The 27,560-nt window shown below is 37.6% G+C and overlaps 1 long non-coding RNA gene across 1 annotated transcript; it reads left to right on the plus strand.

The window, feature by feature from the left end:
• Positions 1 to 4,727: 4,727 nt before the first annotated feature.
• On the plus strand, positions 4,728 to 25,911 carry LOC135213511 (uncharacterized). The gene is made up of 2 exons (XR_010314145.1): positions 4,728 to 5,141; positions 23,273 to 25,911. It is a non-coding gene; the product is annotated as an uncharacterized LOC135213511 (long non-coding RNA).
• The last annotated feature ends 1,649 nt before the right edge of the window (positions 25,912 to 27,560 follow it).

Genomic DNA, 27,560 nt, shown 5'->3' on the forward strand with positions numbered 1-27,560 from the left:
GGAACAGAGAAGTCAAGAGAAGATAACGACTAAGAGGGGAACGAGGGGAGAACCAGTGGCTCAGCAACAGGCAGAGAGAGAGAAAGACAGAAGAATCCCGAGAAGAAGAACAGGTGCAAAAGTGTGGTGTGCAAATCAATCAAAGACAGTGATAAGAGACAATCAATACTCAGTAAAATTCCCTCGTGCCTATAGACTCGTAATTGTAACAAGTGCCTTTCAAAAAATGAAGTTTTATCAGTCCAAGAGCCCAGCAACTCAGAAGGTGGAAAAACTTTTGTAAGAACCCCGAACAAAGAATAAAGAAATAAGCTCACATTAATCTTCATTTCTCATCTAAATAATAAACCTTTTAGCGAACTCCAGATCAAGAGCTTTCAGCAAATTAAGAAAAATTTATATAAGTCAAATTCTCCAAAGTATAGCCTCCAAGTCGGCGCACGTTACCTTAGAGCTGTGTGCGAAGAGAGTAAGTACCGTCACACACACACACACACACACACATATATATATATATATATATATATATATATATATATATATATATATATATATATATATATATACCGTATATTTCCGTGTATAAGACTACCTTTAAATCCTAAAATTTCACCCTAAAAATTGGTGGTCGTCTTATACTGCAATACTAAAGATCAACCCTTGAATTCTAAGACGCGTATCTGTAAGGCTAGCCTCGGCCTCCGTGCTATAGCCTTATCACCATCATACATAAAGATTCACTTTATGAAATAAATTGATGATAAAGGTTATAAAACTATTTCACCTATATATTATTGGCATATCTTCATAACAAATCGCCTATTTGAGGATTAATTCGAAATCAATGAAAGAAACTTTCATCTATGCGATCCCAGCTGAGAAAATGTAAACATCGAATTGCGGTTGCGCTGACAGCAACCTATATTTTTCGGTAATTACAGGAGTAATAACATTTATGAAAATATAATATTCATTTTTCAGTAAAGTTTTATCATACATATCACTAGATTGATCACAATCATGTACCACCATCTTAAGGATTCCAGTCTGTTTCTGGCGAGTCGACTTAGACTTCGTCGTCGATATACAAATCATCTTCGGTATTGTTCATGGCATTTTAAAAATTATTTTACGACTATATTTTTACGTTCCCTCCGTGCTTTTATGATAAACGCAGCGAACATCAAGTGAGGCTGCACGCAAAGCTGTTCGTAATTTAAAACTGTAACTGTTTCAAACAATTTAGGCATATGAACGATGGTTGTGTTATATCGTTTATTACTGTAGTATTATGGGCGGTTTGAGAATGGCGACGAAACGTAAACAAAACAATGGTTTCCCTTTGCCGCGACCTTCTGTATGAAAAACATATAGACTCGGCTTTGTTCAACCCAACTTTGTTCATTTACGAAAGGAATGTATGGATCTCTGAATTAAGTTCCATCCAGTAACTAAAGACAGTGATGATATCGGTAAAACGCGATCAGCTGAGACTGTAAACAAACCTAGAATGCAAATGGCGCTTCATCGTTTTGTTCTTATAATGTAATACAATAATACATGTAATAAGATTACAGTAAAACATGTTTTATTTAAATTATCATTATTCTCAATACAACTATTATTCGACTTTTGCATGTGGATATCTATCAGTGTAACAACCTGACCGAGGCAATTCTCTCTCTCTCTCTCTCTCTCTCTCTCTCTCTCTCTCTCTCTCTCTCTCTCTCTCTCTCTCTCATCGATTGTAATACTGATACTCCATCATCCTCCACTACAAAATTCCGGTTTTTAGAATTCTAAATGAAGCGATTATTGTAAACATGTATGGGCATAAACGACCGAATTGAAAACAGCTGATTGCCGACGTCATTTACCGTAACTATCGAGCGTTTATCAAGAGCTCCGTTAAAATTGTTAAACCCATGCCGATTCTCAATAAGTAAAAATAAAATACATTTTTGTTCATTTCTCATGCAGTGGAGATCTCAAGAAAGCATACTAGTAAATTAAAACTGCAGGTTATAGCCGAGGGTGAATAAAACAAATAACGGCCAGGCGGCAGTGATGTTTGGAACTGGAGAAATCACACCTACTCAGTGCTTATACAATGAAGTGATATGTGCACGTTTACAACCAAACTTCGTTATGATAAAAAGTATCTCCGAATTACATCTCTTCTAACAAATAATGGCAATGAAGATATCGATAATACTCAAATCAGCCGAGATTTTGATAATGTAAACAATATCAAATGCAAATGATGTACATGACGATGTTTATATTCTGTAATACAGTAACGATATGATAGTAGTAATATTGTTATTGGATACAACAATCAAAACAACTTTTAAGTCAGTCTTTATTATTAATATAGTTGTACTGTTTAACTTTTGAAAATAATCACTTTTCTCCAAAAAAACATTTCGATTAGTAATTTAGAAGTCTTCCTATACTACAGATATGAGATAAATTCATGAAAATTTGCCATGAGTTTTGGCCTCGTCTTATCTAAAGGTCGTCTTATACACGGAAATACACGGTATATATATATATATATATATATATATATATATATATATATATATATATATATATATATATATATATATATATATATATATATATATATATATATTGTGACGAAGTGGTGTAGAGTATCTGGGTCTGGATACCATTAATACTTGGTGCATGAAGTAGTCAAAGATCTGTGTCTGGACACCATTAATATTTGTTAACCCAAATTGCCAAGTATCTGGTTACTACACTTACCATTTGTACTTGCTAATACAAGAGACCCTTTTATTCCTGGGTCTGGGACACCCTTTGTACTTAGGGCACAGTTCATTCAAGTACCTGGTTGTTAATTACCTCACTACCGACAGACATCTGACCCTTCATCACAAATACTAAACGACTGAATACTCTAAAGGTAAGAGTGATCCCTTTTTTCTAACTGAACAGTCAAGAAAACAATCAGTCTAAGTTCATTAAAATATGTGTGAGGTAATCTTAATTAAAGGGCATGACTCGTGCAAATTCAAATTTAAGTATTTCCCTGATTCTGATTTATTTGTGGGAAACGTCACAATTATCACTCTATATTTCTACCTAAACAAAATAAAATATAGCTTACTGGTGGAATAAAATCCTCACATAGATTTTAAATACAAAAATTTATTTATAAATTCAAAATCTATAAATGAAATTCACAATCTCAGGGAAATTGTTATTACTTGAAATCAAAAGTTTAATTAATTCTTGAGTTAATTATTAAGCAAAATTAGATCAAAGTTTATCAAGAAAATTAATTAAATTAAATCATAAAGCAATAATTAAATTTGAAATTAAATTTAATTAAATGCAAGTTAATTCACAAGTGTAAGATTCAAAATTTACACAATAGAATATTATTCAAACTCATTAAACAAAATAAAGATAATGCAGAAAAACATAATGCATAATATGAAAACAATTAAAGCATTGACAGTAGACACACTAAACATATAAAAATGGAATAAGTCAAAAGAAAAAAGCAAAAGATAAATGTTTAGAAATGATAAAACCAAGAAGTGCACTTCACAACATTTGTAAAAATACCTTATACACTGCTGCAGCGTCAATCAAAAGGCCTGTTACAATTTTACACTTTTTCACTATTTTCTTGGCGCCTTCACAAAAACCAATAAATGCAATACTATGTTCAGATCCCACAAACAACACATATATTACTAAGAATTATATAAAAATGAGTGACCAGCTCGTTACGTTAAATTACTGAACAGTCTCGCGACCGAGCGAGAGAGAGAGAGAGAGAGAGAGATTTCAAGAAAGAGAGAGAGAGACTATAACGCACGCCGTTCTGTCCCAAAGCGAATCAATGAATTCCTCTCGCCCCATAAGCGTATGGGGTGGGCGATTAGTCTCTAGTTCAATACGAAAACATATTACGTCATCTCTATAGGAATAGCTAATACAAGACTCCTTTGTTCCATTACAGGACCGCCCGTGATGTGTATACATCGATAAAAAAATGCAGGACTAAGACATCCTCAAAGAGCAAAACAACTCCCTCCCAAAGGCTTATGAGCTTTCACTCTCTGTGTGTTACGGTACTTAAAAATGAAAAGTGGATCACTTAAGGCATGTTATCTTTAAATTTGGGAAATCTGAACACAGAAACAAACATTTCATACTACGATACACAAGTTCTGATGTGAATTAATCATATTACCACAATTATAATTGCATTTCAAACTACATAGGAAATATATTATAAGTAATATATTATATATATATATATATATAGTATATATATATATATATATATATATATATATATATATATTATATATATAGTATACACTATATATGTATATATATTCTCTATCCTCAATCTATGGTAGAAAGGTAAGTGAAACAGGGACTTGGAACAAGTACTTTCGTAATATGTTCTACATTTTCAAGAATATACTACGAAAGTACTTGTTCCGTGTCCCTGTTTTCACTTTCCTTTCTACCATTGATTCAAGGATATTCACAAGTGTGTGTTCCTTCGTGCTACACACACACACACACACACACACACACACACACACACATATATATATATATATATATATATATATATATATATATATATATATATATATCCACCGATGGAACTAAAACAGGATGAAGTGTGAAGAGATTTTAGGTGACTGACGAAGCACGGTCTCTAATCTGAAGAGAGTCAGTCCGTGCCAGATGGGTTTGACTTTACCAATCATGATTTGGTGGGACATTTGGGAGGATTTCCGGACTTGATTGCGTCTTATCTTCTCTCAGTCCACATATATTTAGAAGCTAATAGTACTATTATGAGGGTTCGGTATACCGCTCTCAGCAGTCGGCCCCGACAGTCTACCTGTAGCCGGTGTTACAGACTCGGTGTGCGCTGACTCTGTTGTGTGTGTGTGTGTGTTTGTCTTTGAGTTCGGACCCTTCAACGTGCAGGTCTTTGCTGGGCTTAATACACACCTACAACACGTTGTAGGAAATTTCCATAGTTCCCCTGTAATACTGACCTCCTCCGGAGTGGTGAACAGGTAGGCAGACCCGAATCTGTCACGCCAGGGCCAAACCTAAGAATTTTTTAGTGGGTGAGTACTGGACTTTTTTTTTCTTTTTTCCCATTACTTAGCCATCACATATAAAATATACGTGTATACTGTAGTACACTTATTTCGTCAGTTTTATGTATAATTTATCAATTGTTCGTACATAATGAAAATGTCATTAGATAAGACACTTTTTATGTCACATATTAGTGAATATGTATATATATATATATATTTTTTAACGACATCTACCAACAGTTTACCAAATTTTGTCACTTTCTAGAAGTAGTGTTTTAGTGATGTTTAGATAATCCGCTACAGACCTTTTGGGACGTAACTAATTGAATGGGATGGAGGGGTGGGGGGGGGGGGGGAATTTGTTTTTGGAGGTTTGTAGGGGGGGGGGTGTCGCCCACCCAGTTAATTAGTTACCTTAAGGCCGGTTAGAATCTGCCTTGACAGCTGGTGAGGAGGAGGAGGAGGAGGAGGCACATGCTATGAACCGGGCTGCTTCCATGTTGTTTCAGGACTCTGTAGAGCAGACGCTACTGGGTGTCTAGACAGACGTCACTGTGAAACCTTATCCAGGTTCAAGAGGATGTTGTAGAATATTCTTCCTTCCTCGGGGTTTGATGAGTAAATTTTTAGTTTTTCGTTATCATCGTCTTTGAGAGTTTTTCTCCTTTTGTTATTTTGCTTTGTCTCTTTGGCATTTATCATAAAATGAAAAGAAAAGAACCTGTTTCTGCCTCTAATTTAATGCCTGTGGCTAGGATCTTGACTCTCTCTCTCTCTCTCTCTCTTCTCTCTCTCTCTCTCTCTCTCTCTCTCTCTCTCTCTCTGTATATATGTATATATATATATATCGTGTATTCTTTTTAATGTAAATGTTGTTTTTAGTAACACTCAGTCTGTAAGAACTATTTTAATAAGGAACTCTCCACATTTACAAACGGGTTGCATTTACGAAATTCCATCCAGAGATCGTGATAAAAAATATATTGGTCAAAGTGGCAAACTACTGGCATCAAGATTAAATCAACATAAATATTGTGTACGTGTAGGAAGTACATAGAGTACCCTCTTTCTACATATGAATAATTTTAATCATGCAATTAATTGGAAAAATACAGAGGAAATTTTATTTTGTAGAGATATTATTAAAAGAAACATCATAGGATCTAGTCTAATAAAATAGAAGTCAAGTAGTGTTTTTAATATTAGCAACGGACGATATAAACTAGATAACTGGCTTACGAGATGTATTGTTGACAACTTCGTAACTATGTAATTGACTGCTTACTAGTTCCATTTCTGTTTGTAGTGGTTGTCCTTTAAGTGTAATTCTAGGCGGTGGACTATTTGCTTCTTGACTAGGCTGTTTGATTGTTCTGTATTTTTATGTTTACCTTTGTTGTTTCGAAGCTGTTTTTCATTCTTTTATATATTGCACCCTGATGAGGTGTATCAAGAATACACGAAAGTGCTAGGTACTGCTGCTTTTCATTTTTCCTGCTGGCTCTTGATATACAATCTTCACGTGTTACTTGTGACTGTATAACACACACACACACATATATATATTATATGTATTATATATATATATATATTATATATATCTATATATATATATATATATATATATATATGATATATATATATTCTGCTTAAAAAATCACTGTAGATGCACGTGACTTTATAAAGAAGCGAATACCACAGGAAAATAATAGTCAGAAATCCAAGCGCTTTCGTCTTTACTCGGACATCGTCAAGGAGTTAATGAAGTACAATTGGAGATAAAGGTCTCAGGTACAAAACAAGATCAAGAATACCAGATGGTTAATTGTCAAAAGGGTAAAAATTAAAAGAGATAATCCAGGATTATCGGATATCACACGGTCACAAACCTAGCTAAAACTACAAAGTGTCTTTACAGTCCAAAACATGTAAAAACTGAATATATTAATTTTGTTGCTTATATTTATCTACAACTTTTTTCATAATGAAAGCATCAAGTTTAGATAAACCAAGACTTAAATTTAGAACATTTCTATTATTTGACTTGATGAAACAAGATTCAATGATATTCCTTTTAACTGTGTCATTACATGGGATTAAGGCTCTTGTTTGACTCCAGTTAATAGGATGGTCTAAATCTCTCATATGTACGAATAATGCATTCGATATTTGCCCAGTTCTCACAGAATATTGATGTTGCTTGAGACGTTGTGAAAGAGATTTACCGGACTGTCCGTAATAGACTTTATCACACTTTTTGCACTTTTTGCAAGGAATTTCATATATGCAGCCTGGAAGATCTTTAGGAGAATTTTTTATTATTAAACTCTTGACATTAATATTACTGAAAATAACATTTATGTTAAATAGCTTTAAAATTCTAGGAATATCTAAAAACCTTTCATCATAAGGTAATTTTAGAATGTTATGCTTACTAAATTCAAGTTTGTCATTAGTTGAATAAAATGTTTTTCTAGCTCTTTTCCATGCCACATCTATAAAAGTCCTTGGGTATTTAAGTTTCAATGCAATATCATAAATAGTTTTAATTTCAGCGTCAATAAACTGCGGGCTACAGACACGTAAAGCCCTTAAGAACATCCCAGAAAAAACAGAGAATTTAACATTTTGATGGTGTTTGGAGTAGTAATGAACAAAAGAGATGTCGACACCAAAGCTTAACCCATATCCCAAAACCGCTGTCGTAGCACTATCCACTGGTTTGTCTGATAAATTAATCATGAAGTCCACGTTGGCATGCTTAGTCCAGTCGCTTTCAGCAATAAGATTTTTCAACTTGACTTGAAGCTTCCTTTCAAGACGGTTGCAGCACTTTCTTAAAATTTTCCGTAGCAATAATCCAGCATCCGATTCTTCCAATCGACAGGAACCGTCTGATTAAAGCTATACCGTCTGCTTCTAAGTGTACGAAATGCATCATCTACTTCCACTTTTGTGATGTCGATGTGTTTCTGAAGTATGATGCGTAGAAACTCGTCGTAGGAAACATTTCTAACACGAATGTTAAAAACAATGTTGATTTTATAATGATTTTAATATGGTTAGTTTTGATGTTGTCTCTTTATTTACAAAAGTGCCTGTATATGACTTACTTGAATATTTGGAGGAGGAATTAGAATGTCCTGACATTCCCATTAGTGTAGCAAACCTCATTAGTCTCATAAGGTTATGTATCAAAGATAGTAAATTTTGTTTTAATGGGGAATTTTTTGTACAAAAGTTTGGCATGGCTATGGGTAATCCCTTATCTCCTGTCCTTAGCAATATTTACATGGAATTTTTTGAGACAAAACTCTTACCAAGAATTTTGCCCCAAAAAGTTATTTGGTTTAGATATGTGGATGATATCTTCTGTATTTGGCCAGTTCACGAAAATCTCCAGGAATTCCTTAATAATCTCAATAATTTAGTCCCTTCTAAAATTTACTGTAGAGGAAGAAAGAAATTGTAATTTGAATTTTGTTGATGTAACTGTCCATAGAAATGATAGAAATTTCACCTTTTCAGTCTTTCGAAAATCAACTAACATTGCCTCTTTTGTTCATTACTATTCCAATCACCATCAAAATGTTAAATTCTCTGTTTTTTTTGGGATGTTCTTAAGGGCTTTACGTGTCTGTAGCCCGCAGTTTATTGACGCTGAAATTAAAACTATTTATGATATTGCATTGAAACTTAAATACCCAAGGACTTTTATAGATGTGGCATGGAAAAGAGCTAGAAAAACATTTTATTCAACTAATGACAAACTTGAATTTAGTAAGCATAACATTCTAAAATTACCTTATGATGAAAGGTTTTTAGATATTCCTAGAATTTTAAAGCTATTTAACATAAATGTTATTTTCAGTAATATTAATGTCAAGAGTTTAATAATAAAAAATTCTCCTAAAGATCTTCCAGGCTGCATATATGAAATTCCTTGCAAAAAGTGCAAAAAGTGTGATAAAGTCTATTACGGACAGTCCGGTAAATCTCTTTCACAACGTCTCAAGCAACATCAATATTCTGTGAGAACTGGGCAAATATCGAATGCATTATTCGTACATATGAGAGATTTAGACCATCCTATTAACTGGAGTCAAACAAGAGCCTTAATCCCATGTAATGACACAGTTAAAAGGAATATCATTGAATCTTGTTTCATCAAGTCAAATAATAGAAATGTTCTAAATTTAAGTCTTGGTTTATCTAAACTTGATGCTTTCATTATGAAAAAAGTTGTAGATAAATGTAAGCAACAAAATTAATATATTCAGTTTTTACATGTTTTGGAGTGTAAAGACACTTTGTAGTTTCAGCTAGGTTTGTGACCGTGTGATATCCGATAATCCTGGATTATCTCTTTTAATTTTTACCCTTTTGACAATTAACCATCTGGTATTCTTGATCTTGTTTTGTACCTGAGACCTTTATCTCCAATTGTACTTCATTAACTCCTTGACGATGTCTGAGTAAAGACGAAAGCGCTTGGATTTCTGACTATTATTTTCCTGTGGTATTCACTTATATATATATATATATATATATATATATATATATATATATATATAATATATATATATATCATCCTACAGTAAATGTCTTATTGTTCGTCAAACACAAATAATAATAATAATAATAATAATAATAAAAATAATAATAATAATAATTCTAAGTCAATGGCCCCGTGGGCTTGTTCAAGACGGATAGGCTTCTTCTTCATCTCCCGAATATAATAATAATAATAATAATTAATAATAATAATAATAATAATAATAATAATAATAATAATCATACTATAATGGGCGTAATGTCTGTCTGTCTGTCTGTTTGTCTGTCTGTCTGTCTGTCATTCAATCACGGTCAAACGGCTGGTCAGATGGGCATGAAACTTGGCAGGGTTATGGTGGGGACCCCTAAGATGGTTTGTAATGGGGTTTCATCCAACCTACCCCCCTCCTTTGTAGGGGGTTGGGGTGATAAGGGATTCCCTGAAACGGAGCTGTTTCTGGCCGTGAAACGAGGCTGGTTTTTCCCGTAGACTTAGTTACTTTCCGATTTTTCATACATAATTTCTGTACAACTTCCCTGGAGAAAGTCGCGAATATTTCAGCTCGGACACAATAGAAGATGAAAATTATCATCAATATCCGCAAGATTTTTTTAATAACTTAAATCCATCGGGACTGCCAGTGCACAAAATAATGTTGAAGAAGTACTGCCCGGTAATGTTGCTTCGGAATTTTGATCCTGCCAATGGACATAATAAAAAGGAAACTGACAAGTTCCTACTTTCTACTCTTTTTTTTGGAAGACACAGGATTATAAGAGCATTTATCAGTAGCCATAACGCACTGACATACAAGTTGCGTCTTTGCAGTAACATAATGAAAAGAAAGATACTTTTATAATTTTATCTTGCTATCAAAAAATGAGAGAGAGAAAGAGATAGGAGATAATTTGTGATTTGAGAGGTAAGTAATCCGATAATCCCATCACCGTCATTGTTACTTGACTTACATTGAGAGAGAGAGAGAGAGAGAGAGAGAGAGAGAGAGAGAGAGAGAGAGAGAGAGAGAGAGAATCATTAAAAGAGGGTAAATAATAATGAATATGAACTTCTTTACGTTCATTGATTGTCCCTTCTCTTACTTTAAGAGAGAGAGAGAGAGAGAGAGAGAGAGAGAGAGAGAGAGAGAGAGAGAGAGAGAATATCATTAAAAGAGGGGAAACAACAATGAATAAGAATTTCTCTGCGTTCAGTGATCGTCCCTTGAATTACATTACGAGAGAGAGAGAGAGAGAGAGAGAGAGAGAGAGAGAGAGAGAGAGAGAGAGAGAGACTATTCGTGTAATCGCCCTTATTTTAATATTGCTGAACAAATAGTACATGTAAATTTTTCACTTCTGCACCTGTATTTTATCACTCATCGTAGATGGGAAAGTTTGCTAGTAATAATAATAATAATAATAATAATAATAATAATAATAATAATAATAATAATAATAATACTTACAGGAGCTGAGGGACTGCGACCGGAGTGAGCTCCAGCAGCTAGAGCCGTGTGATCGATCGATTGATCGATCTTTCAGCTGACAGAAACGGTAGCTGTGAGGGAAAAGGAAATGTTACTAATGTCATCCCTGATGTCTTTTTTTCAACCGCCTTCAGAGTCGCCGCGGCTGTTCACTCACTGACCCTCTGTGGCGGGGTGACTGCCTCCGGTTGGTTCCTCTGGCACTCCTGGGTGTCAGCTTCTCGTCGCTGCTGCTACTGCTGAGAAGAGTGAGGGCCATTGCAATGGTCTGGGTCAAACTGGCTTTGAAACAAGGTCACAAGCTCATCCTTGAATCCTTGACATGAAATTCAGTTCGAGTTTTCACCTGTGACTGATCATGCTCACCTGCAGATGGCCTCGGTGCCTCCTTTTGTTCATTTCTTACTTACTAATTTCTTTGTTCTTCTGTTGTAAGTGAGGTCTACCTCTTTTGTCTAGATTTCCCTTTACCTACTCTTCCTTCTTCTTCTTCTTCTTCTTCCTGAGGAAGACCATCGTATTCTATGGAACCTTGAATTTCAAGTCACTGGCCCCTGTGGTGGGCTTTTTGTTCCATATGAATAGGTTTCATCTTCCAAATATATAATAAAAATGATAATAATAATATAAGCCATAGAAATAGGTCCCTGGAGAGAGAACCCAGAGGGGAATACAAAATTGTGATAACAGAATTGCAATAAAATTTGAAGAATGATGTATTTTGATTGAGCTTTCTGAGCAAGGGATGATTCTATAACAAGGGCTGAAGTTATTCATTATGAGAAAGGCTGCTCTCAGGCTCACTTTTGTGAGCCAATAGACAGATTCAGTGTCAAAGCAAATGCTTAGACCTTTGTTCTACTCCTGACTAAGCAGAGAACAAGAAGCGGCTTTAGTTTCCTTAGCATTGTCACTTTATGAAAACGATAATAAAACATCTGCCTCAATCGCTACAAATATATTTGTCTCGACGAGTCGCTTCCCCTGAAAGCCTAAACTGCAGCATTCCATTCCCGCTTTGTTGGAATGCCCTGTGATGTGTCCTGTATGAGTAAGCTAGGTAAAATCATGACCAAGAACACGAGAAGTTTTTTTTTTAATTTTTTTTTATTGATTCAAAACCAGCCATTATAACATTAAACTAGAGGATTGATATCGCAAGAAGCCTCCTGGAAGACGTCGTGCAGCTGGAACTGAAGAAGTTAGAGCCAAGATGCAATGCATGAATGACTACCCTGATACAATTCAACATATTTTACTTAAATATTTATCTAGTTATTTATTAATGAGTCGATTTATTTGGTTTTCTAACAACTTTCTGTATTTCTCATTACCTTCTGTTACTTCTTTTGAATGACCTCCACAACATTCTTTGGAAGCTTCTTGAATTTCAAGTCTATAGTGACCCCTTTGGTTGGCTTCTTGAATAGAGTTCTTCATGTTCTGAATAATAATAATAATAATAATAATAATAATAATAATAATAATAATAATATAATAATAATAATAATAATAATACCGATGCAATCCAAACCCAGCTTATTATAAATCATTCCTTCCATACATTCGTCAGTTACAAGCGTTCTTATCTTGCTTGCATAGTTGGATTTCAAAAACCAGCTGCAGTCATTAAGTTTGCCTCTAAGAAAGTTCATAAGAGTCTTGTTGTCATCAAAGTTCCCTCACCTGGGCTTGTAAAGACGCGACACACAGGTAAGAAGAAGTGAATGAAATTGTTGCTCTTTGATTTGGGGTCTTTGTCTTTTTTTTTTTTTTTTTTTTTTCTTTTTTTTTTTTTTTACTCGAAAGCCAGCGTTAATGTCTGCAACCAGTTCTTGTTCCAACCTGAGCTCAACAATGTCAAGTTCTCTATAAACCACTAGAATGCACTGGTGATCTTCTTACAGCGGAAATGAAATGTATACTACACACAGACAACACCCTATTTACGAACATTCTCTACTTCCGATCAAACTTTCAGATCCAAACGAACGTGATTAGAATGGAGACTATTATCAGAGCGCTCCCCTTTGACCCTGGAGTTCAAATTCTGTTCTGTACATAACTTGCTGTACGTACAGTGTACTATTGTGGTTTGGGATGAAAGAAACATACAGAACTGTATTGACTCTCTGTCGTACTGTACTTGAATAGGCATGAAGAAAAATGCAGTATGATCTACTTAACGAGCAGTTCAACGTAGTAACTCGTTCGTAAGAAGGCTGGTTTCTGTGGACCATCTCAAAAGCTGCAGTTTTGATAATTGCAACCTTACGATGTTTGCAGGAAGCACCTCATTCATTCACATATCCATACATAACCAACATCATGTATAATCAATACAGGCGTATGTACGTCCTGCATATAGATTAAAGATAAGCCACTGATTTCCCTTGTCCTAAATGAAAATCCTCATTGTCATAAGTCACAAAAGGACAGAGAACTGCATTGCTACAACACTTCATAACGACATTATTTCAGCTCGGCCGGAACACCAGTCATGTTCCAAAACGACAAGGAATGTGTAATATGTAAAACATCTAAACCTAAGCATGGCATAAGATTGATTAAATCTGCATAATAAGCACTTGGAAGGAAATAACTGGAACAGCACAAACGTGTCCATCTGCCACTTCAGCTCGGAGCATTGTCACACCCAGACGAACAAGGAGGAGGAAGAGAGACAGTAGCTGATGGTGACGACATTTCACTCCCATGACTTTGTCATTTCTCCTCACAGTCAGTCAGTCAGTCTCAGTGGGGGAACTTCCAACCTCATTGTGTGCTTGTACAGATTCTTCTTCTGTATCTGATCTCCAGACCTCCTGCGGTAGCTTTATGATGAGCTTTTCACAATCCAACTGCAGGTTGAAAGTTCTAGGTTTTTCACGCGTCTGTCCGCACTCCTTCTTCCTAACAGAATCTGAGCGACGTCCTCAGAACTAGTCAATTCATCAACACCCCCCAGCACTCACCACGGCAATGAGGGATTTTGGAAAGTCTCTGATCAATGGACTGCCGAGTGTTTTTCCCCGACACAGATCACACAGGTTTTTTTCCCCACTTTTGTCAGACACTCCAGAGGCACATTGTACAGCTTGGGTTCAAAAATGGGCACCACAATGAGAGAGCGTTCAATGTTTATGTTTATTTATTCCGGAGTGGAGGAGGAGGAGGAGGAGGAGGAGCATTGCAGGCCTCCTCCTACCAACAACAGCACTGAAGGGTTCAACAGAGCGTTAGCCTGAACTATCACACAATGACAAGCAAGTATCTGGGAACTGATTTTACCATTGGAGAAGGAGGGAGGGAGGGATTCGAACCCAGACTAAAACATACGATCACTTTGCCTCAGTCTGTTGCCTCTAATCTCCACAGCTTTTTTTGTAAGACTTGGTTCCAGTGGTCTTCAAGAGTTTTTGTGATTATTTTTTTTTAAATGCCACATTCAGCTGATGTGTCGTCTTCCTGGACCTTTAGAGATGACTTTCATCCTGATTAACTCATGGGCAGGTGGGGACAGGTTGCAGACATCAGATATTGGATGTTGGGCTGTTTACACAGAGGCTGACCATTCCCAGGAATCACCCAGAAATAGCGACGTCTAGCAGCAGCAATCCTGAAAATAGCGGAGATGCATAAAGCTTAGGGAGATCGTTTGTGGACACTTTCGGAGATCCCTATCAAATAAGTGACGAGGAGGAGAGAATACACGACATGTCTAGAAGAATTCTTGGGCATTCAAATTTGGCTCCCATCATCAGCGAAACAGCTGGAGGACTTGGGGGTTCAACAGCTCTTGGATCAGACATAAGACTGTGGATTTTTCACACTCGAAAATAAGTCAAGCCTATCAAGCATAAAGAAAAAAAGAAGCTAATATTCAGATATAATCTCTGATGTTGCTCTTTCCAGAACAATTCTTCCTAAACCACTCCTGGTATATTATCACAGAGGCTCATGACCTCCTAAGGGGTCTCATACTCTCAGGACTGTCTGAAGGTTCCAAGATCTGGGAAACCCACCAAAATATTTTAAGATCTAGGAAGAACCAGAAATTTACCAGCCTTTGGTTTACTAACTGAAAGACACTAAATCGCATAAATGTAATACAATTTCATTTACAGAGAGAGAGAGAGAGAGAGAGAGAGAAAGGTTAAACATCAAGCACCCCATACTGTGGGACCAATTTGCTTGTAATTTGTAAGGTCCATTTTCACAAAATTCTTTCATTGCCACTAATATATTCTATTATTTGTAGACAGATGCTCAGCAGATAACTATGTCTTCCCGTTATCTGTGAGTTTTTAACCTTGCCTCTTTATTGAGGTGTGGTAAGAACTTAGTAATTTTAAATGGCAATTCACCACCAAAGACGTAGTACTATACAGTTGTTGATTCACCTCTACCTTCACACTTTAGTTGTCCCTCATCTCGGTCTCTTGTCCCTCGCTGTAGTTGTCTGTGGTTTCTGAATAAGGAGACAAACTAGAAACCGGGGCTGGATCTTTGCAGAATCCAGATTGGTCTGTGAAAGGAAGAGCGGGCCTTGCTTCCCCATCTGAACCTGCACTGAGGTTAAGGAGTGCAGGCAGTGATCACAGCAGTGGCACCTGTTAGAAGAGAAGACAAAGCAAAAAAAGAAAGAACATTAGTTAGTATTCAAGACACATTCTTCGTGTTATTCTTGAATGGCTGAGAAAAAGTCACTGCATGAAACTTAAGTTCAAGTGGATAAATATCAGGCAGGGGTTTTCGATGTTCACCGAAGTCCTCTTCACCTCCGTTCAGGTCGAAAGCTCCTGTTTTTATACTGACTCACTTAAACTTGGTGTTCTGCAGTGGCTTCTTTCTGAACCATTCAGAGACATTGGCACCTCGGTGATATCTCCTCGGGTACTACTTGCAAACTGTTTGTGGTCTGCAGTTGAATCCTCTGCTAAAAGGCCCTGACCATGTGAATGAGCAGTGTCTCGAGAGACTCACCGAAGGCACCTTTAAATATATTGCAGGCAAAAACAAACAAAAGAAGTAATGGTAGCAGAAGTGACTGAGGCCCAGATATTGAAGCGCACTAATAGAAATATAGCACGTCATGTATTGCATCAGCGTATGCGAGAGCGTCTGTGCAATAATTGTTTACAACACGCAAAACACAGCTGATGTACATGTGCCTTTATGTGTATCTGTTCACAGACATTGTATGCATAGTGAGTGAGAACTATATATAACCTTGCTGGAGGGAGAGCAGAACGTTCCTGTTACTCACCAGGCAACTTGTGGAGGAGACCCGAGAGAGAGATCCCAGCTTCTTCTTGGCGGATGGGCAGCCCTCTTAGCCTCCTTGTGCAGAGGCAGCAAACACCAGAAGCACCATCGCAGCTGCTGCTGGGAGGCTGCCTGTAGTGTGTGACGTACCCGAGACACCTGCAGATGCAGCAGGCGGCAGAAGAAGAAGTTTCTGCATTGTCGTTGATAGATAACCTTGCCTTCTGCTGCCTTCTGTTCTTTCCTATCAATGGACCTCTTAGTTCCCATGAAGGGACAAGTACTTCCTATCTATGGATAGCTATTTTCTATAAATGGACATCACGTAGATATCATATTGACTACAAATGGACTTCATACTTCCTGTAAAGGAGCATTTTATTTACTATAAATGGGCATCTTATTTCCTATAAATGGGTATCTTATTTCCTATAAATGGGCATCTTATTTCCTATAAGTGGGCATCTTATTTCCTATAAATGGGCATCTTCTTTCCTATAAGTGGGCATATTCCTCTGTTGTCGCAAAAAGAAAAGGTGATTATATCACTCATTGCTCCGAACATCTTCTGTAGCCCCACTCTCAGTGAGTTCCTGAACCACACTAACATTGTTAGATGCAACAGCTACATTTAATGCTGTGTGACCTTCGTTGTCTTTGTCATTGACATTTGCACCTTTACTGATCAAGAGTTGCACTAATTCTCTGTGACCTTTCCCAGCTGCTAAATGAAGCATTGTAGCTCCTTCTTTAGTTTTGCGGTTTACATCAAACCCCGACTCTAACATAACATTAATGACATCACATTTCCCACCCAATGCTGCATCATGAGCACCCATATTGCCATAAGTATCACTATTATATAAATCTGCATTTGCTTGAATAAGAGTTTTCATTATCGGAATATATCCCCAATATGTTGCCAAATCCAAAGGAGTGCATTGTTGATTGTCATGAACATCTACTGTAGCCCCACTCTCAATGAGTTCCTCAACTACACTAACATTGTTCGATTGAATAGCGTTATGTAATGGTGTGCGACTCATGTTGCCTTTGTCATTGACATTTGCCCCTTTACTGATCAAGAGTTGCACTAATTCTCTGTGACCTTCCCCAGCCGCTAAATAAAGCATGGTGTTTCCTAATTTGTTTTTGCAGTTTACATCAAACCCCGACTCTAACAGAACTGTGATGACATCACATTTCCCACCCAATGCTTGCATCATGAGCGCCCATATTTGCCATCCCAGTAATGAATATTATGTATATTCTGCATTTGCTTGAATAAGAGTTTTTTCATTATCGAATATATTCCCCAATATGTTTGCCAAAATCAAAAAGGAGTGCATTGTTGATTGTCATGAACATCTACTGTAGCCCCACTCCCAATGAGTTCCTCAACTACACTAATATTGTTAGATTCAACAGCGTGATGTAATGGTGTGCGACTCATGTTGCCTTTTTCATTGACATTTGCCCTTTTACTGATCAAGAGTTGCACTAATTCTCTGTGACCTTTCCCAGCCGCTAAATAAAGCATTGTGTTTCCTAATTTATTTTTGCAGTTTACATCAAACCCCGACTCTAACAGAGCTGTGATGACATCACATTTCCCACCCAATGCGGCATCATGAGCGCCCATATTGCCATAAGTATGAATATTATGTATATCTGCATTTGCTTGAATAAGAGTTTTCATTATCGGAATATATCCCCATTAATGTTGCCAATCCAAGGAGTGCATTGTGATTGTCATGAACATCTACTGTACCCACTCTCAATGAGTTCCTCAACTACACTAACATGTAGTTATTCAACAGCGTATGTAATGGTGTGCGACTCATGTGCCTTTTTCATTGACATTTGCCCCATTTATGATCAAGAGTTGCACTAATTCTCTGTGACCTTTCCCAGCCGCTAAATTAAGCATTGTATTTCCTTCTTTATTTTTGCAGTTAACAGCAAAGCCCGACTCTAACAGAGCTGTGATGACATCACATTTCCCACCCAATGCTGCATCATGAGCACCCATATTGCCATAAGTATCACTATTATATAAATCTGCATTTGCTTGAATAAGAGTTTTCATTATCGGAATATATCCCCAATATGTTGCAAAATCAAAAGGAGTGCATTGTTGATTGTCATGAACATCTACTGTAGCCCCACTCTCAATGAGTTCCTCAACTACACTAACATTGTTAGATTGCACAGCGTTATGTAATGGTGTGCGACTCATGTTGTCTTTTTCATTGACATTTGCCCCTTTACTGACCAAGAGTTGCACTAATTCTCTGTGACCTTTTAAAGCTGCTAAATTAAGCATTGTATCTCCTTTTTTAGTTTTGGAGTTTACATCAAACCCAGACTCTAACAGGACTGTGATGACATCACATTCCCCACCCAATGCTGCATCATGAGCACCCATCTTGCCAAAAGTATCAATGTCATACATATCTGCCTTTGCTTGAATAAGAGTTTTCATTATCGAAACATATTCCAAATCTGTTGCAAGATGCAAAGGAGTGCATTGTTGATTGTCATGAACATCTACTGTAGCCCCACTCTCAATGAGTTCCTCAACTAAACTAACTTTGTTAGATGCAACGGCTGCATGTAATGCGGTCCAACCAATGTTGTTTTTGTCATTGACATTTGCCCCTTTACTGATCAAGAGCTGCACTAATTCTCTGTGACCTTTCCAAGCTGCTAAATGAAGCATTGTATTTCCTTCTTTAGTTTTGCAGTTTACATCAAACGTCGACTCTAACAGACCTATAATGACACCACATTTCCCACCCAATGCTGCATTATGATGATCACCCATATCTTTATAAATTTCATTTGCGTAGTATATATCAGCTTTTGCTTGAAGAAGAGTTTTCATTATCAGAATATATCCACTATATGTTGCCAGATACATAGGAGTGTATTGTTCATTGTCATGAACATCTACTCTAGCCCCACTCTTAATGAGTTCATGAACGACACTAACATCGTTAGATTCAACACCTGCATGTAAAGGTGTGCGACCATTGTTGTTTTTGTCATTGACATTTGCCCCTTTGCTGATCAAGAGTTGCAATAAGTCTCTGTGACCTTTCCCAGCCGCTAAATGAAGCATTGTATCTCCTCCTTTATTTTTGCAGTTTACAACACATCCCGACTCTAGCATAAACTCTATTGTCTTATATTTCCCGTGAATAGTTGCTGCATGAGGTCCCATATCGCCATAATTTGGTAAATTATATATATCAGTATTATCCTGTTTGAGTGACTGGAATACTGCAAAGTCTCCTCTTAATGCCGCAAGATGCTTAGCGGGTGGTTTATTCTCATGATCATCTGCCGTTGCCCCAGATTCAGTGAGGTATTGAACTATACTCTCATTGTTCGATTCTTCAGCTGCATCTAATGCCGTATAACCATATTTGTCTTTCTTATTTACTTTTGCCCCTTTACTGATCAACAGTTGCACCAATTCAAAGTGACCTTTATAAGCTGCCAATTGAAGCAATGTAATTCCAGTTTTGGTTGGGTGGTTTACATCTAACCCCGACTTTATCATATTCTCTATAACATCACATCTCCCTTTAAAGGCTGCATCATGAGCACATGTATTAGCGCACGTATCGATTCTATAAATATAAGCATTTTGTTGAATAAGTCTTTTCAGTGGGGGCATATGCCCCATCATTGCTGCAATATGCAAAGGAGTTTGTAGCATACAGTTTTCACCATCTACCTCAGCTCCAAGCTCAATGAGGTATTGAGCTAAACTATCATGGTTAGACTGAACAGCTGAATGTAATGCCATGTAACCATAACAGCCTTGGTCATTTATATTTGCCCCTTTACTGACCAAGAGTTGCACTAATTCTCTGTGACCTTTCGAAGCGGCTAAATTGACCAATGTGTTTCCTTTTTTGGTTTTGCATTTTACATCAAACCCTAATCCTAAAAGATACTCTAAAGCATCTTTTTTTCCGTATTTAGCTGCAACATGAGCAGCCATGTCGCCACATATGTCAGTACTATAAATATCAGTATGTGCTTGAATAAGAGTTTCCATTATCGGAATATATCCCCAGTGTGTTGCTAGATGCAAAGGAGTGCATTGTTGAGTGTCATGTACATCTACTGTAGCCCCACTCTCAATGAGTTCCTGAACTACGCTAACATTGTTAGATTCAACAGCTCTGTGTATTGGTGTGCGACCCGTGTCGCATTTGTCATTGACATTTGCCCCTTTACTGATCAAGAGTTGCACTAATTCTCTATGACCTTTTAAAGCCGCTAAATTAAGCATTGTATCTCCTTCTTTAGTTTTGCAGTTTACATCAAACCCCGACTCTAACAGGATTGTGATGACATCACATTTCCCACCCAATGCTGCATCATGAGCACCCATTTTGCCACAAGTATTGATATTGGGTATATCAGCATTTGCTTGAATAAGAATTTTCATTATCGGAATATATTCCAAATGTGTTGCAAAATCCAAAGGAGTGCATTGTTTATTGTCACAAACATCTACTGTAGCCCCACTCTCAATGAGTTCCTCAACTACACTAACATTGTTAGATGCAACAGCGTCATGTAATGGTGTGCGACTCATGTTGTCTTTTTCATTGACATTTGCCCCTTTACTGACCAAAAGTTGCACTAATTCTCTGTGGCCTTTTAAAGCTGCTAAATGAAGCATTGTATCTCCTTCTTTAGTTTTGCAGTTTACATCAAACCCCGACTCTAACAGGACTGTGATGACATCACATTTCCCACCCAACGCTGCATCATGAGCACCCATATTGCCATAAGTATCACTATTATATAAATCTGCATTTGCTTGAATAAGAGTTTTCATTATCGGAATATATCCGTAACATGTTGCAAGATGCAAAGGAGTGCATTGTTGATTGTCATGAACATCTACTGTAGCCCCACTCTCAATGAGTTCCTCAACTACACTAACATTGTTAAAATGAATAGCGTAATGTAATGGTGAGCGACTCATGTAGCCTTTTTCATTGACATTTGCCCCTTTACTGGTCAAGAGTTGCACTAATTCTCTGTGACCTTTTAAAGCCGCTAAATTAAGCATTGTATCTCCTTCTTTAGTTTTGCAGTTTATATCAAACCCCGACTCTAACAGGACTGTGATGACATCACATTTCCCACCCAATGCTGCATCATGAGCACCCATTTTGCCACAAGTATTGATATTGGGTATATCAGCATTTGCTTGAATAAGAATTTTCATTATCGGAATATATTCCAAATGTGTTGCAAAATCCAAAGGAGTGCATTGTTTATTGTCACAAACATCTACTGTAGCCCCACTCTCAATGAGTTCCTCAACTACACTAACATTGTTAGATGCAACAGCGTCATGTAATGGTGTGCGACTCATGTAGCCTTTTTCATTGACATTTGCCCCTTTACTGATCAAGAGTTGCACTAATTCTCTGTGATCTTTTAAAGCTGCTAAATGAAGCATTGTATCTCCTTCTTTAGTTTTGCAGTTTACATCAAACCCAGACTCTAACAGAACTGTGATGATATCACATTTCCCACCCAATGCTGCATCATGAGCACCCATCTTGCCACATGTATGAATATTATATAAATCTGCATTTGCTTGAATAAGAGTTTTCATTATCGGAATATATCCCCAATATGTTGCAAGATTCAAAGGAGTGCATTGTTGATTGTCATGAACATCTACTGTAGCCCCACTCTCAATGAGTTCCTCAACTACACTAACATTGTTAGATTCAACAGCGTAATGTAATGGTGTGCGACTCATGTTCCCTTTTTCATTGACATTTGCCCCTTTACTGATCAAGAGTTGCACTAATTCTCTGTGACCTTTCCCAGCTGCTAAATTAAGCATTGTGCTTCCTACTTTATTTTTGCAGTTAACATCAAACCCTGACTCTAACAGAGCTATGATGATATCACATTTCCCACCCAATGCGGCATCATGAGCACCCATATTGCCATAAGTATGAATATTATATAAATCTGCATTTGCTTGAATAAGAGTTTTCATTATCGGAATATATCCGCAATATGTTGCAAGATGCAAAGGAGTGCATTGTTGATTGTCATGAACATCTACTGTAGCCCCACTCTCAATGAGTTCCTCAACTACACTAACATTGCTAGATTGAACAGCGTAATGTAATGGTGAGTGACCCATGTTGTCTTTTTCATTGACATTTGCCCCTTTACTGATCAAGAGTTGCACTAATTCTCTGTGACCTTTCCCAGCTGCTAAATTAAGCATTGTGCTTCCTACTTTATTTTTGCATTTAACATCAAACCCTGACTCTAACAGAGCTGTGATGATATCACATTTCCCACCCAATGCGGCATCATGAGCACCCATATTGCCATAAGTATGAATATTATATAAATCTGCATTTGCTTGAATAAGAATTTTCATTATCGGAATATATCCGCAATATGTTGCAAGATGCAAAGGAGTGCATTGTTGATTGTCATGAACATCTACTGTAGCCCCACTCTCAATGAGTTCCTGAACTAAACTAACATCGTCAGATTCAACAGCTCTGTGTAATGCCGTGTGACCATTTTCGTCTATAGCATCTATGCTAGCAACGGTGTCTCTGAGTATCTCCATTTCTATTTATGAACATTGAATTTTAAAATGAAGAGTGATATAAGATCTAATGCTTCCGGTATTTGTTCGGCGCCTGATCTAGGTTACTGAACCTGACCTAATGACCTAAGCTGTTCTATGTTACCTTAGCTAACCCAACCTAACTGTTGGATGACCCACTAATAAGAATGTCCTAAGATCTTCTTCTTCTTCCCATAAAGGTGCAACCCTGAAGGTGCAAGGTTATCAACTCCAATAAGAAACCCGCGGTCTGCATGTGCACGTACCTGGAACGTCTTCACAGCCGCAGCCGCAGCCGCAGCAGCAATATCTTCCTCGTAGGCTGCATCCAGAAGGTACCCAGGATCTGCGGAGGGAATTATTAGTCTGACACATGACAAAAAGGTTATATAGTTTTATGCCACCTTGTAAATTGTAGTGTTGAATCCGTGTCAAAAGTCCTTCACCAAGAGTGTGTCCAAGAATATGATGTTTTGTTACCTTTGGCCTCACAGAAGCTGTAATTGTTTGCAATTGAAATACCCTCGATTGTTGTAGCGGAGGAATTGTAATTTTCCCCTGATTTATTTTTCATGTTTTGAAAGGACGACATCGCTCTTCCATATGCGTTCTTCGCTCGCTACAAACTAGCTCGATGGAAATGCCATATGTTATATATAATATATATATATATATACACACACAAACAAAAGAGTGTGGATATGTGGTTGGAGGTGTGGCTGTGTCATATACAAGGGAATATGGATATGTGCTTTCTTGTTGTGGATTTCCTCTAAATTTGTGTCGGCAGAGAGAGAGAGAGAGAGAGAGAAAGAGAGAGAGAGAGAGAGAGAGAAGCTCAGTATAATAAACAAGACTAAAGGTCTCAATTGCCCTGTCGCTAACATTAACGACGACCCGTCAAAGCCTTAGATCATTCAACTTACTACTTCTGGAACCACTGCTTCGGACTATTGATTTCTAGTCATTATTCCGTTTACTGTGGCTCGGTTCATATCTTTCTTCCATCGTACTTTTTTCTACTAACAATGGATTCATGGTCATGGCGCAACTGCTTTGAGGGTTTCCTCCTGTTACACCTTTCCAACCTTTTCCCCCTCGATTTCCGTTTCACCACTGAATGACCTCAAAGGTCCCAGCACTTGGACTTTTGGCCTAAGGACTATATTCCTGCAAATGCTCCAGGGTTCCGTAAGGGTTATTGATCATGTCACCCTTTTTGAGTCGTACTTTCACCGTTCTTTGTAATGTCCAGTTAAACGCTTCTCGTGAATCTCTTATTGTTTGGTCTTCTTTAAACCTGAGACTTCATGATATTCAGTTGCATCTATACAATCATGCAGACTTGCATGACTGCTAGTCACTCACCTGACTCTGATTTCTGAGTCATGGTTGACTGAATGATGTCAGATCTGATTTGTCATTTGAATCGCTTTCATCAACTACCCTGTGAATTCCAAATGTTTTTAAAGCCTCTTGGTAATCAGTTAGTTGACCAGAAAACAGATACTACTATAGCTGGGTCCATAACACTACAGCTCCCCTCTCTAATCTGGATCTTGATCAAGGGAGAGCGTCAAGTCTCGCTTTTCTTCTAGTTGTCTGTCAGAGACAACTATTGAGACGACCTTGTCTGTCCGACCGAACTTTTTCCGTCAGCCCTCAGACCTTCAAAACTGCTGAAGCTAGAGGGCTGCAAATTGGTATGTTGATCACCCACCTTCCAATTATCAAACTGCAGCCCTCTAGCCTCAGTAGTTTTGATTTACTTTGTTTTCTTTAGGTTAATGTGGTAAAAATCAGCATTGAGGAGCCAAACTTGGAGATGTTTTTTGCGTATTTCTTCGAATTCTTCTTTCCCCAGTTAGATGTTGCCAGTTGTGACTTTCAGATATTGTTTGTGAATTCTGATTTTAGTATGACTTTGTGTTCATGACAATTGTCAGTTCAAAGCATTTCACTATTTGTACCTGGAAGTGGATTTTGTCACGTGTCAAATTTAATGCGTGTGTGTCATCTTTTTCCAATACTCATTTTTAAAATAGTGGACGCCTGTAGTAGATTCACATCACCCGTGCATCTGATGCCTAGGCCAGTCCCTTACGAGGCTTCTGATTGGGTGTTGAGAAGCCAATCACTGGGCTGGAAACTCTTCTCAGTCTCTCTCTTGAGAGAGTTCACATAGGCAGGAAGTATGTTCCACCTCTCCTGAGGGATACTTTTGAACAATGTATATCCCTCAGGAGAGGTGGAACATACTGCATCCTTGACTTATATGAACTATCTCTCTCTAGAGTGAGAGAGACTGAGGAGAGTTTCCAGCCCTAAGATTGGCTTATCAACAGCAGCCAATCAGGAGTGTCGTAAGGGACGGGCCTAGACATCAGACACGGGTGATGTTTGTTTTATTCAGCAACAAGAATTAAAGAAAAGTTTTTAATTATTTCTAATAATGGTCACGAATGACCAAACCTATATTTGAAACATTATAAGTCATACATTAATGTGTATACATTATTGCTTCTTTATGCAGAAATATATATTGTCAGAAACCAACCAATTTCATTTACTTTAAAGGTTTATGTAAATTACAAACTCCTAATGCCATCTGTTGGTAATAGTGAAATTACTTAACTTCTAACGCCATCTCTTGGTAACGGTGGATTTACTTCAGTTTCAATTCTGTTTTTCATCCTTGGAAAAACTTACGTCGGAGCTTTTACGGCTTATTTTGGTTGGGTTCATTATCCAGTGGTGGAGGCAATACATATTTATTCTGATCTGGTGGTAATGGCTTTTGTGTATATTTAAAGTGGTGAAAATATATTTGTTTAGCCTTGCTGATTATTTTATTCCACTGTATAACCATTTATTGTGTAAATTAACAAATGAAAAGATTGGTTCCATCTAGGAGTTATGAAAGTTCTTCAGAATTAGTGGAATTCGTTATAATATATATATATATATATATATATATATATATATATATATATATATATATATATATGGTTGGTTTCTTGTATTTGTCATATCTTTGTACAGAGGATTATACAATATTCTCTCTCTCTCTCTCTCTCTCTCTCTCTCTCACACACACACACACACAGGCCGTGTTGCCGTATTAGTCTCCTGTTGTGACACAGAATCGGTTGTTATAATGCTCAGGTTCGGGAAACGAGAGAAGTTATGTCTCTGCTCAGTGTGCTCTATAAACAGTCTTCAGTCTTCGTTTCTTCTTCTTCTTCTTCACTCTCCCATTTGATTTTGTCTTTGAAAATATTCCCCCGTCGTCGCATCTGGTCGTTGGATTGACTATGTGCATTTAAGTCATAGACATATTTTTTCCCCACATTCCGCTCCTTTTCCCTTTCAGAGCTGGTGGAGCTTCAAGGGCAGAAGAGCCTCCTCCTCCTCTCAGGCCACAGCTCATCTTATTTTTCGTTGGTGTTGAAGATGATGATATTATTATGATTGCACATCCTCCTCCTCCTCCTCCTCCTCCTCCCTTCCTTCCTTCCTTCCTTCCTGTGACCTCAGCTTACGCTGGTATCACTACTACTTCGTCGCAAGTAGCTCGACTGATGAGCAGAGCTCAGCCTCCTCCTTCATCTTTCACAATTTGTTGTACAGAGGTCAAGTCCCACCCACACACCTTGCAGCAGAACTCAGCCTCTTCCTTCATTTTCCAATAGTTGTGCTCTTTCTCTGAACATATGAAGGCTAGGTTTCTGATCGTTGATAGACTGAATGCATTTACAAATACTCGCACGTACAGATGCGTATTTTTTTTTTTTTTCTTTTTTTGGGGGGGGGGGGTGGTGGAGATCTTCCCAGTTCTCCCCCCCGCCCCCGCCCCCCAAAATAGAGAGGTCACACTCTTCCTTCTTTGCAGAGGTCACTAGTAGTAGTACATAGTTTCTGTTTTGTGACTTTTATTTGCCTTAGTTGGTTCTACTGGTGGGTGGTGGATAGGACATAGGAGGAGGAAGCAGGGGAGATCCTATGAAGGACCTTACAGTAGTGTTGGTACCAGCGCCCTGCCTCAAAGGTAAGTATACCACCTTGAGTGGTTTGTTGATCGTGTTGAAATCATCTCCAGATGCCCCGGTATTATGCGTTGTGTTGCACACTCTCAATGAATTCAGTGTGAATGGAGAAACTCAAGGGGGAAAGATTTAACATACTCTCTCTCTCTCTCTCAATAATTACTTCTTGAATAATGGAACTGTTTCTATAAGTCTTCTTATTCACCTCTCTGTCTGTCTGTCTGTCTGTCTGTCTGTCTGTCTCTCTCCCTCTCTCTCTCTCTCTCTCTCTCTCTCTCAATAATTTGTTCCTATAATTCCCCTCTCTCTCTCTCTCTCTCTCTCTCTCTCTCTCTATCTATTCTCTGTTCCTTAATTCCCTCTTCTCTCTCTCTCTCTTCTCTCCTCCTCTCTCTTCTCTCTCAAAAATAACAGAGTTTCATTCCGTAATAGTTGACGGTTT

The sequence above is a fragment of the Macrobrachium nipponense genome, chromosome 19, assembly GCF_015104395.2.
Source record: "Macrobrachium nipponense isolate FS-2020 chromosome 19, ASM1510439v2, whole genome shotgun sequence".
Lineage (NCBI taxonomy): Eukaryota > Metazoa > Arthropoda > Malacostraca > Decapoda > Palaemonidae > Macrobrachium > Macrobrachium nipponense.